This window comes from Ambystoma mexicanum, chromosome 11 (genome assembly GCF_040938575.1).
Source record: "Ambystoma mexicanum isolate Mex_15411 chromosome 11, UKY_AmexF1_1, whole genome shotgun sequence".
Taxonomy (NCBI): Eukaryota; Metazoa; Chordata; class Amphibia; order Caudata; family Ambystomatidae; genus Ambystoma; species Ambystoma mexicanum.
This window is the reverse complement of record NC_090934.1, coordinates 788,464,657-788,477,494: the sequence shown is the minus strand read 5'-3', so window position 1 is coordinate 788,477,494 and position 12,838 is coordinate 788,464,657.

Below are 12,838 nucleotides of genomic sequence, written 5' to 3'. Positions count from 1 at the left end.
TGACACACCACGGAGCAGGCATGGCATTTTTACTGGTCATGGTTCATAAAGCAAGCCTGATAAGTGTTATTATGCACCTAGATTTGCTTTTTAATGCAGCCAGTCTAGCCATTTGTTATTGTGGAATGACATTTTATATTGGTCAGCTTTGATAATGCAAGCATCATCAGTGGTGTTATTCTTTCTGTGGCATAAAATGTTGTATTGAACATCTTTGATAAAGCAAGCATGATAAGTGTTAATATGTAGCTAGATTGGCATTTCAATGCAGCCAGTGCAGCCATTTCTTATTGTAGAATGACATTTTGTATTGGGCATCTTTGGCAAAGCAAGCATGGTAACTGTTAGTACGAAGCAAGATTGACATTTTTATGCAGCCAGTCTAGCCATTTCTTGCTGAGGCATGACATTTTGTATTGTACACCTTTGATAAAGCAAGCGGGATCAGTGGTATTAATCTTACTGCGGCATGACATTTTGTAATAGGTATCTTAGGTAAAACAAGGATACGTGTTATTATGTAGCTAGACTAGCATTCCAACGCAGCCAGTCTAGTAATTGCTTATTGTAGTATGACATTTTGTATTGGGCATCTTTGGTAAAGCAAGTATGATAAGTGTTATTGATATATAGCACTAGTCAGGTGACAATAAGTGCTTTATAATGTGTTTATTTATGAATTCTGGTAACAACCCCCAGTAAAGCCTCCACAATGTGTTACAGCTCTCCAATTGAATAAAACAGAACCTTGATCCATACACATTCCCTAACCCGCATTCCAGGTTCCATCACATTTGCAAGACACTTCACAACACATCTTCTCTCCTTCCAACAACAACTCTCACTCTCACTGCACCCTTCAACAACTTTTTCGCCAAAATGGGATCAGAATATAAAGACTCTCCCTTCCTCTTAACCATTCCTTTCTTTATTCTCACCCAATCCCCACACTCAATATACAACTCTCTCTTCCCACGTTTCTCTTTCTCTCTTGTTACCCAGCTTCTCTACTTTTCCTTCATCCTTTCTCTCAAAACATCCACCACACAGTCCGACTATCTCACCCTTCCCAACCGATGTAGCACCACTTTTCTTTTGGTCTTGGAATTTCTCCTCCGTTCAAAGGGACTGATCTCTGTTTCTGCATGTGGAGACAGACACAAACCATGCACACTCTACTGTATCTCTACTCTCCTATCCTTACCACAGAAACTGACCATCCTAATGGCCTCCATAATGCACCCATTACATTGTGGATGGTACAACACTGACCCTTTATGACTTATCCCACATTCTCTTTCCTGAAAACATCCTCCAACAAACTGAGGACCATTTTGTATGTGACTGCTACTTGGCAATCCTTCCCTTGCAAAAACATCCTGCAGAAATGCAACTATCCTTTCACCAAGTGTTTCCCTCCCAATTTTATATTCAACCCTTTTTGACATCAAATCAACCAAGACAACAATATACTTTCCTAAACCGCTCCCCAGCTTCATCGGTCCCAAAATGGCCATAGCTAAATCATCCCACACTTTACATGGTACACCCTTTTCCACCAGGGGCTGGTATTTTGCCACCTCTCCTTTCCCTTCCCTGACTTTCTACATTCCAGACAATCATCCAATCTCCTCTCCACCTCACAGTCAAAACTGGGCCACCAGTACTCACCTCTCAGAACAGCCTTCATACGGGTGTTTATAAATAGCTCAGGAACTTGAGCACTGTTGGCAAATGCTATCGGGAAATGGCACATCTCCCACCTTCTGAGGCTGGATTGGATTGCAGATCATTCTCTATGCAGGCGTTGCTTAGGTTTCTGGCCACTCACGTCACTTTTCGTCGGTGCTGGGCACGGCAATCAGCACAGAACCGCGATCTCCAACCACCACGTAGCAGATCAATACAGTAAGTGGCATAGGCAAAACTTCTCGCACTGGCCATTGTTTAATCTCCTTTCAGCTCTTCGCCATTGATATAAAACACGAGTCAGACATCCATAAGTGCTGTATAGTGTGTTTATTTAATAATTCTGGTAACAACCCAGAGTACAGCCTACATACACACTGTGTTACAGCTCTCCAACTGAATAAAACAGAACATTGTTCCATACACATTCCCTCCCCTGCATTACAGGTTCCATCACCTCTGTAAGACACTTCACAGCAGTTATTACAAAGCAAGACTGGCATCTTTGTATGCAACCAGTTTAGCCATTTCTTACTGAGGCACGACACTTTGTATTGGGCATCTTTGATAAAGCAAGCAGGATCAGTGGTATTAGTCTTACTGCAACATGACATAGTGTATTAGGCATCTTTGGTAAAACAAGCATAAGTGGTATTATGCAGCTAGAATGGCATTTCAATGCAGCCTGTTTACTTATTTCCTATTGTGGTATGACATTTTGTATTGGGCATCTTTGATAAAGCAAGCATGATAAGTGTTATTATGTAGCACGACTGGCATTTTAGTACAGCCAGTTTCGACATATTTTCATACTTTGATATGCATTTTTTTTTAATGGTAAAGCCAAATGAAGTCTGTTCTTACGTGGAGATACTGCCATATATTGGCAGAAAAAAAAACAAATGTTCTTATAGTGTCATTAATGCCATTATGCACAAAGCAGACATGAGTATGTTCTTATATGGGAATAATAAGGTATAATGGTGCAGAGAGCATGGAAATGTATGGGCACAGCTAGTGTGAAAATGGTTTTTACGGGCACATATTGTGGGAAAAGTCATCATGAAAATGTGTTGGGGAAATGCTCCTGTGCACTGTTGGTGACATACATCTATTGGATTTTTTTTCATGAGTTACCATACAAAACCCAATTGCAAACTGTTTGGCTTTTATCTCAATTTTTCTTAACAGTGTGCTCTAAAATGCACCATTTTCACCCATGATTTAGTGGTGCTGGATCACTGCTGCGCTGGGTCGCTCTGGCATATCTGGGACAAATATTTACACCGCTCCAGTTACAGAATTCACTAGCCGCCACTGACAGTGAGAGCTAGAGAAAGAGGTGAAAGGGGAAAAGGGTGCTCTCAGGATATCAAAGATTTACAAACTGTTCCTTCAAGAGCAGCGTTCTGATTTCCTTCAAGAAATGAAGGCAAGATGTGGTCAATTTGGCGTGTGTTAGTGTGTTATTCCAGATCCCAAGATCGTACAAGTAGAAAGCCTGTTTTTTAAGTAGTTTTTTATTTTTATATGTTTCTTGACCTAATTGTGTATTTTACAATTTTTACAATAATATTTTATGTTTACAATGATGTTCTTCTTACAACTCTGAGGTACTAGTTTGGCTATGCCATGGCTTCAATATTGTGGCGGCCTCGAGGAATGGTGACTTTTACATCGAGGAAGGATGAAACATTGCACCTATCTTGTATATGAGGGGATGCTTTTATGATGCTGTGTTCTGGTCAGATTGTGGTGTTTGAAAAGACAGACAGCAAGTGTAAGATTACATTTGCCATCTGTTTCTCTGATGTGACAATGAAAATGCAAAATACAGAAATTGAGCAACATTTGCATTTTATCGTGCACAGAGAGATCAAACCAATCACAGCTTTGATTTACTAGTGAGCTTCAGGCGCTGTCTTCCAGGATTTGTTGCAGAACCTGGGCCTATGATTTAAGAAGGCATCAGGTCTACTTAACAGTACTCCACCAATGGAAAGTTGTCTTGTAAGGTGATTGGTTTGTCTGCACTTTTCTGCAGTAATGGAACATGAAAAAGAGGCACTGATGATTGTAATGGTGTGTTTGCCTCTACATGTGGCTGAGTAGTCCTCTAGGTGTATGCCTGTGCCTGTGCACCAATATGTGACCTTCAAATTAAAATCACTATAAAACTGCTGATCTTCAATGTTGGTGAGGGAAGCGTATCTAGAGAGGAGGCCAATTTGAAGAATATTGTGTTTCTAACAGTTTCACCTATCATAAGAATCTCAGATTTTGTTTCTTGGGTTTTTGTTCTTAAGGTGGGTTGTGCCTTAAATTTGGATTATTTGATGCAGAAAAGACTTTCCCTTTTGCAGAAATAAATGTGTTCCAGTCAATTGGAGTCACTCTTTTGGTTCACCCAGAACACATTATTATCCACATACATCTACATTTTTCTTAATGCTTCCCTCTATGACCACCTGGCCCAATTCACTGTCCAGCCTACCCCTTTTTGTCACCACTCTATATTAGTATCTATGTTGGTGATAAAGACCGCTGAGGTGCATATGAGTAACAATGTTGGGGAAGCGGTTGTGTTGGGTAATGGAAATAGGTTGAGAGGTTCTGACCGGAATCTGAGCAAAGCCAGCAGCTGGAACAAGTACCTCCATCTTAAAGATATGATTAAGCTGATCGCGGATGAAGTTGTGGATTGTATTGAGGTATAGATGAACCTGATGCCAATGGGACAGAAACGACTTCCTCATTCATCTAAAACTCCTCTTGCTGCTCCTTATGATAAAGTAATCAATGTCATATACGTTCTATGAAGAACATTTAACCACACTAGTATATGTTTGGCATTTCTAGACACTATAAGGGTGCAGAAGTAAGGCCTATAAACAATAGTGGTATGCTTTTGGATATTAACTTGTATTTATTAATAAGAGGTTGGAAAAATTCCACTCTGTACCTAAATCTAAGAGGGGTTTCCCTACATCGAAGGAAATTAATGACATTTTCAGGAAGTCTAAAACTAAAAAGTCTGTCACTGTCATTTTTCAAACCTACCTCTGTCCCTAAAACTAATGCGCTAAAGTAACTGTGCAAGGACGATCTCTTCCCAAAGTAAAAAGTGTTCTTTGTTTTCAAACAATAGAAAAGTTCCCAGGATTGCTGGTAGTAAAAAGTGCACAAAACAATGTTCCAAAATGCAAGGTTTCAAAGCTAGGGTTGTGCTCCTTTCCCCTAGACTTCTTCTTGTCCCAAGTTGTTAGATAACTTAGGAGGAACTGCTTCTTGGCTTCACAGTTCTTATATTCTGTCAGCTTGGCACGCTCAGCTACCAAGTACAGGATTCCTTTTCTTAACTTAAGAGGCCCTTGACCCTCTTATTCTCAGTCTCTCATATGGGTGCAGGTCCCAGACTTATAAAAGGGGATTGGTTCAGTCCCCGGCCAAGCCAGTGGATTCTTAATCGCTCAAATGCCACTTAGAATGCAGGTCCCATATGCGGGTCCGAGATTCGCAAACGTGGCTTGGTTCACTCTCCTGCCAAGCCAGTGGATTCTCATGGATGGTCTCTTTCTTTCTCACAGGGTGCCAGACTCTCTTTGTTTTAAAGTTTGGCTTCTCATATAGTTACGGATCCAATACTCGCTATTGTGTGTTATAGCAACTTGGCTAACTCTCCTGCCAAAGATATAACTCTTCCAACTTCACTTTACTTGTTTTCAGGGTCTCAGACCCTCTGTTTCTTGTTCTCTTATTTGGGTGTGATTCCCAGACTTGCACTTCTTCAATTGTACACACTTGGTTTACTCTCTTGCCAAGTGTCCAAGTCACTCAGGGTCCAGACCCTCTACTTCTCACTTTATTGTTTGGGTGTGGATCACAGATGCTCAGTTCTTTGTTGTACATGCTTGGATTTCTACCTTGCCAAGAGTATACGTTTGTTAGGGTCCCAGGCCCTCTTGTTCCAGCTTTATAACATTTCCCGGACCTCCTGCAACTCCCAGACTCCCTGCATACTTGTTTCTCTCTTCTGGAAAGAGGCTCTGCAGTCTACCAACACCTGCCCACTATGCATTCTCCTTTTCACGCACTTCGCCGTGTTTGAGACACATAGAGGATTCTCTCACATTCCTCTTGCTATGGCTCCTCTTACTGCTCGTGACGGCTGCTTTCCTGCACGGCTCCCGCTGTTTGTCCTACAAGGACCGTTCTCTCTCATCGGCTCCTTAGCTGAACGCCTTTGGAACTCCCACGCAGGATAGTTGTACTTCACTGGGCCAATCACCTGTGCTAAGAAGTTAGACCGCTCACTCTGCTTCTGCAGGGTGATCCTCTGCCTCACAGTGATGTTCTTCTTCACAGTACCAGCTCTTACATTATGGGTGAAATACTTTGTATCTTTTGGTCTTTCAGTCTTGTGATGTTTATTGGTTAGACTGATTTGGGCACAAAGCACATTAACCCTATCTAGAGAGAGGGAAGTAGGGTTTAGAGTTAATTGCAGTGAGGGGGTCATACCACGTTCTCTGATAAAGATCCCCCCCAATCCCATAGTGGAATTACTTCCTCATGTGATCCTCCCTCCGTGTACCATCCCCAGGTAGACTACTGTACTGTGGATTCACTGCCCTGGCCCCATGAGAAAGGTATCCCACTAGAGGAGATGGGACGACATCCTCAAATTTGTCACAATACACGTTTAGTAGATATAAGCACACCCTGCCAGTGGTTGTCCTCTAGTGAGTAGTCTAGATCTGATCCCCATGCCAGTCTTGTCCCTGACTCCTATATAAGCACAAGGCTAGTTTCCAGCGATCCTCCAACTCATGCAGTAACAGCAACACAGTTGCCTGTTTGGGTTCCTCAGGCCACTCTGGTCATTTCTTTTTTGCAATCTTGGTGATCCCCATATAAGTGAGAAATTGCCATTTGTGTAACTAATAGTCTTCTATGAAATCCACAAACACCCGAAACATTCCAGCTTTGTAGCAATAACCCCATGTGGAAATGTCCACATATTCCCATTTCCTTATTGCAGCAAGTTCATGTCTATCTGTACATATAGCCACAGATAAAGGAATTTGCTGGGAATAAACATCATGTAGCCTAAGAATTTTCAAAGCCCTATTCCACACCTTTCTACCCAATTTCAGCATGCAAGGTGTATCCCCCAGGTATCCCTCTGCAATCCACCCTGCCTCTTTAAGCACAGCCGGTTTTATGGCCTGGATAGCAACCCAGCATCCAGCTTTATGTAATCCGCCAACCACCACGCTAAATACTGCAGCTGGGCTGCCAAGTAATACAGCTTAAACCTATAGTCAAGTCCTAAAGAAATAGTGGGGAGGGCTCATTAATATACCAATTGAATGTGGCATCACCAGATCATTAGCAAATCAAGGTACCGTCTGAAAAAATTGAGGGGACCCAAGTGTACCCTCGACTTGTACTCCTCCATCTTCATGCTTCATATACAACATTGTCAGCAGTATTTTGTGCCTTCCTTTGCCCCAGACAAATCCCCTAATCAGAGAGTTTAATGTTTTAAAGAAGGCTAAAGAAATATAGAACTGTACACTACCAAAATAATATAACAGGAGGGTTAAAATTACCATTTTAACCAGCGCCACTTATCCCATTAGCGACAAGGACAGCTTAGTCCAGAAGCACATTGGGCCTCATTACAAGTTTGGAGGTAGCCATGCCATTTTTAGCGGCATGGCTACCCCCAAATTCGGATCTGGGTCCCGTAAAATGGGAATTACCGGCCCATTCCAACCTTTGCAGGCCCAGTAATTCCCATTTGCGGGTCCCGGACCCGGTACGTCCCCATTCCCATTTGAGCCCCCATAAGGCTCAATGGGAATCGGGAGGATGCTAACAACGGTCCCGTCATTAACGGGACCGTTGTTAGCATCCTGTTCTGATAGCGGGTGGCGCTCTGCTCGTTTGGTCTGACCAGGCGTACAGGGCGGCCCTGCGAGCAGAGCTCGTAATGAGGCAGTGTGGCAACAACGGTGCCGGTAGCACTACCAGCACCGTTGTTGCCTTAGCGCCAGGGTCGTAATGAGGCCCATTGACTTTACTACTTTACTACTCCATCTACTGCCTTGACAGTGTTGTGCTCATGTGTAAGCCCTGTATCATGCCATACGTTTATCCCCAGGTATCGAAACGTATAGCCCATCAGTCTGAGGCCCAGATCTGGCAATTCCTCCAGACTACAATTCTGCATCCTGGCCAAAGGAAAAAGGAAGGAATTGTCTCTATTGAAGGAGATACCCGAGAGCTCAGCAACATGATCAAGCACCCCAAGAACCAGCAGAAAATGATGGTTGGGTTCACTCAAATACAAGCGAACGTTGTCTTCATAAAGAGTGATCAGATGTCTCAACCCACCAACCCATATTCCAAATATGCTGAATTCTTCTCACAAGTATACTGGCAGCGGCTCTAACAAAAAAATATATAACACTAGCAAAAGTACCTGTTCTCCGACCGGGTTCTATAAATAGACATAATAACACTCTCATCAATTGTTGAAAATCAATGATCCTGTAGGTCCCTGTTCCGATTCGTTTATCTCTTGATGTGCTTTGCACCCTGAAGTAAATGGCACTGAGAATGGGTACCTGTGACTGGCTGACATACAGGTATTTGGTTGCTAGACCTTTTTCTTTCAAACAAAAACAAACAAAAAAAACAATTTAGAAAGACCGCTCTATGACCGCACAGTGCAGTCTTTCTAAATTAAACTCTCAGGCCCTGCAATGCACACAAGTGCGTGCAGGGGCTGACAGGGACGCCAGGACCTGCAAGCAGCCATGAGGGAAATCAGGTACATTTGTGTGTGTTTGTGTATGTGTGGAGTGTACGTGTATGGGTGTATTTGTGTGCATTTTGGGGAGGCTTGGGAAGTGAGGGAAGTGGCAGGGGCAGAGGGAGGGAGGTTTGGGGTGTGAAACCCCCCAATTTGGTCTAAAAACAGGAAAGAGTGGTGGAGGGGGGATGATTTCTTTATTTCCATTTTTTTGTAGGGTGCTTTAAAATTGGCCGAAAAAATAGATCTTTTGGTTAGGTGACCTACAAAAATCGAAATAATGGAATAGAACCGACATACCCCAGAACAGACGTTGGGGTGAGGCGAGAGTTGAGGTGCTGCTGCATACTGGGACGTTCTCTGCTCTCTCCCCACCTGTTTTCTCACCCTGGTGGTGTGCAAATTGTTGCAGTGTATTGTGGTGCAAATATCTCAGAAACCATGCATCCCAGGGCCTTGAAACGTGGATTTTGAGGTCCCTTTAGTTGTGTTCCTCGTGTCGGGACCAGTCTTTCTACTACCATATTGATGTTTTGCTGATTTCCAGCAACCATCTCATGTGTGAGGGTGCTGAAATCCGGGGAGAGGGTTGGGGTGTCCTAATGTCATGTGGCCAGTAATGTCCAGAGGGTCCTAACAGGTAACTATGTATAATTTGGTGCAGATTGGGTAAGACTGGTGAAACAGTGTGGAATTGTAAAAGGAAGAATGCTTCACCAAGCCACAAACCCACAAATTATGACTTTTGCTGAAATCCGGGGAAAGGGGTGGGGTGTCCAAATGTCATGTAGCCACAAATGTCCAGAGGATCCGAACAGGTAAATATGGACAATTTGGAGCAGACTGGTGAAACGGTGTGGAATTGTATAAGGAACAAGACTTCGCCCCACAAACTCACCAACCCACACACAACATGTGACTTTTTCATGTATAGATTGGTGACAATGGACAGCCCTGACTGGCTCTTCTTCCAATATCCCATGCCGTAGATATATGTTTAACCATGCAGCTTTTGGCCATCTGCTTAGTGTATATCAGACGCACCCACCTAAGGAATCCCTCTCCAATGCCAAACCACAGCAGTGCACCAAACGTCCACTCCCAATAGACAGAGTAAAAGTGCTTATCGCGTCAAGGAAAGTCACCACTTATGATGCGTCCTGAGATTTCGTCCTCTCAATGGCGTATTACAATCCGCACAGTTTCAATGAGGTGTTCCGACCATGGACAAATCCAGTTTGGTCCCCATGCACCAGGAGGCCAATGACATGCCTAAGGCATCTCGCCAGTAGCACCGTAAGGATATTTATGTCCTGATTGAACACAGACAGGGGTCGATATGATTCGCACAAGGTCTGGTCCTTTCTCTGTTTGAGCACCGGTACAATCACTGTTTCTTGCATACTGGTTGGTAGATGCCTATTTTCATAGGCCTCCTCAGAGACTTAAACATATTAGGTGCTAGGATATCCCTGGATTCCGTATAGAATTGTGATGGATGGCCGTTACTCTCCAGGGCTTTTCCAGTCTTCAGGGACGAGATTACCCCTTGCAGTTCTGTAACGGTTAACGGTTCATCTAAAGGAGTGGCTTGTTCGGCCATAAGCCCTGGCAGTACTATCTGGGAGAGCATGTATCTAACCTTGTCTGAATCTGCCATCGCTTGTGTGCCACATTGTTGTAATAGCTACTAAAGGTGTAATTTATTGCAACCTGAGATCGCAGCTAGCCCCACATTTGTCTTCAATTGTCGTGATCGTATGTCTCGGGTGCTCACTTCTGCAAACCATGCTAACATTCTTCCAGACTCATCCCATTCTCCATGGATCCTAGATACGCACACTTCATGGTCAGTGTTGGTGAGATGTTCCCATGTCCTAGTGCACTGCAACCTAAGGCCCACCAATTCCGATTATTTAAAATCAATACAGGACCCATTTCCTTCCAATGTTTGGGTATTACTTTCCAGTGCCTCTACCTCCGCCATCAAAGACCTCCTAATACCTTTTGCTTTAGCAATCGGCTTGCCAAGTACCACTAACTTAATCGCTTCCCATACAGTTCCCCATTCATCAACGCTTCCTACATTAAGATCCACAAATTCAGCTAAGGTATCTGCAATGTGGTCTCTAAAATTGTTGTCCGACAAAGCTTCCACAGAAATACCACATGTCAGTATCGGTGATGGCACCTTAGCCAAACCCCAATGAACAATCAATGGGGAAAGGTCCGAGATTGATCTGCCTGAGTATGTTGCTTCAGTGAACTCATCTACATTTTTCCTACCAGAAAGAAATCTAGTCAATTTGGGTGTAGAATGTATGCAGAGCTGAGTAGTAGGAAAAACATCTATTTTCACCATGTATAGCTTTGCAAACATCCAGCAGGGCAAAGTGGGTAAGGATCTTGTTAAGAGTCACAGAGGATGCAGATGGTTGTGTGTTTTTTGAGTCTGATATATACTTTGTGGGGTCAAACATACAATTAAATTCCCCCCCAATAGCCAGAGTCCACTTCTCAAATCTGCCAGTCTACCATATATCGGATGCCACATGGTTGGGGGAATAAGAGTTGATGATAGAGGGCCTCATTAAAAACTTTCCTGTAAACAATCGGAATTACCGGCATGCCGGTGCTACTGTGTCTGTGTTGCATTGCTGCCGGAATCAAGGGTTGATTCTAAGTTAGCGTGCACACACATTCCAGCATGCCAGAGACGGTAGCACCGGCATCCCGGTAATACCATCAAAAGGCCCCAAAACCCCCATACTGGCATCCTCGCTGACGCTGACTCTGATTCCGGCTTCGCACACATGGACCTACCAGCACTGCTGTTACCAGTACTGGTATTACCGTGACTGGAAATAACATGATTTCCAGAACAGGAAATGTACCGGTGGCCATTATAAAAACACAATCCATTGCAATCCTCAGTGCACAGGAGTCAGGGTCATATTCTGAGCAGTGAAGAACATACACAGACATGTCCTCAAGACAAACCAAGATTCAGTGAATCAGAACTGAACATGCTGGCAGACACGCTAGTTGAGAACTCTTCAGAAGTCTTCTGCAATGACCTATGGTCCCAAACCCAAATTAGGAAGAAGGCCATCTGGGAGGAGGCTGCCCAGAAGGTGTCGGCGGTGGGGATAACCCCCAAAACAGTTAGGGACTGCAAAGAGAGGTGAGATTATCTACGTCTCTGTGTGCAGAACCTCCTTGCCACACAGTGCGCCCAGGGCATGGCCACAAGAGGGGGACAGCCATCTCCAATAAGGCTGCAGGCCTGGGAGGAAACCTGCAGCAGTATAATGCACCTGGATGCGATCAAGGGAGTTGGAGATGTGGAGGCTGGAGATGTCACATCCAATGAGGCTGTTGAGTCCTCATAAGCCCAATGTCACATCACACACCATGTAGCCACAATGCCAATATGTCAAGTATGTTGTACCTGAGGCCAGTATAGCCCTGCTGGCATTCACCCCATTGCACACATGCACATCGAACCTGCCTGCATCCCACACCCATACATCACTCACACATCACACAGGTCCCCTGTATTGCCCCCACAAGTTGCATCTGCAGGCACTCAGGCACACATCCCCCTGACACTGCACAACTGCTGTCGTCACCGCTGTGCTACCACATGCCCAAAGTCACATCAGTGTCACATACCCCCAACACCAGCAGATGTCAAGATGCATGCATCAATGAAACATGTGGCCCACTTGTCCCACCCATCATGTCCCATCTCGCAGAATCAATCTCTGCGCAGCAACTGCCATAGGTAGCAGACACATGTGTAACACATCCGTGTGACAATCAGACAATCCCATGTCATACAGCTTGTGTGGCAGACTCATAACACCCAAATAGGAAAACACTGGTACCCAAGGCAACAGGCACTGCACACACCATGTACGCACACTGCACATGCACCCATACAGCATTGCCCGACACATACATGTGTGCACCATGCCATGGCCATCAGCATTTCCATGACAATGCACATACATCTGAAATCACTAGTACTTATGTCTGTCTAATGAATCCACACCCATCACTGATGCCCTGCCTTTCTGACCCACACAGGCACATCATCTGGCAATGAGGCCGAACAGCCGACCACATCACGGAACACCAGGGCATGCTGCCGCTGGCCTACCACCACCTCCACCCAGGGATCCAGTGCATCCGGCAGCAGAGGGGAGCGGGCTACTAGTGCAGCCGCCCAACCACCATCCGAACAGGAGCCACCTGTTGTACATGCACACCCGCACCAGGAGCCACCTGTCATACAGCCACCCCCATGACAGGAGCCACCTG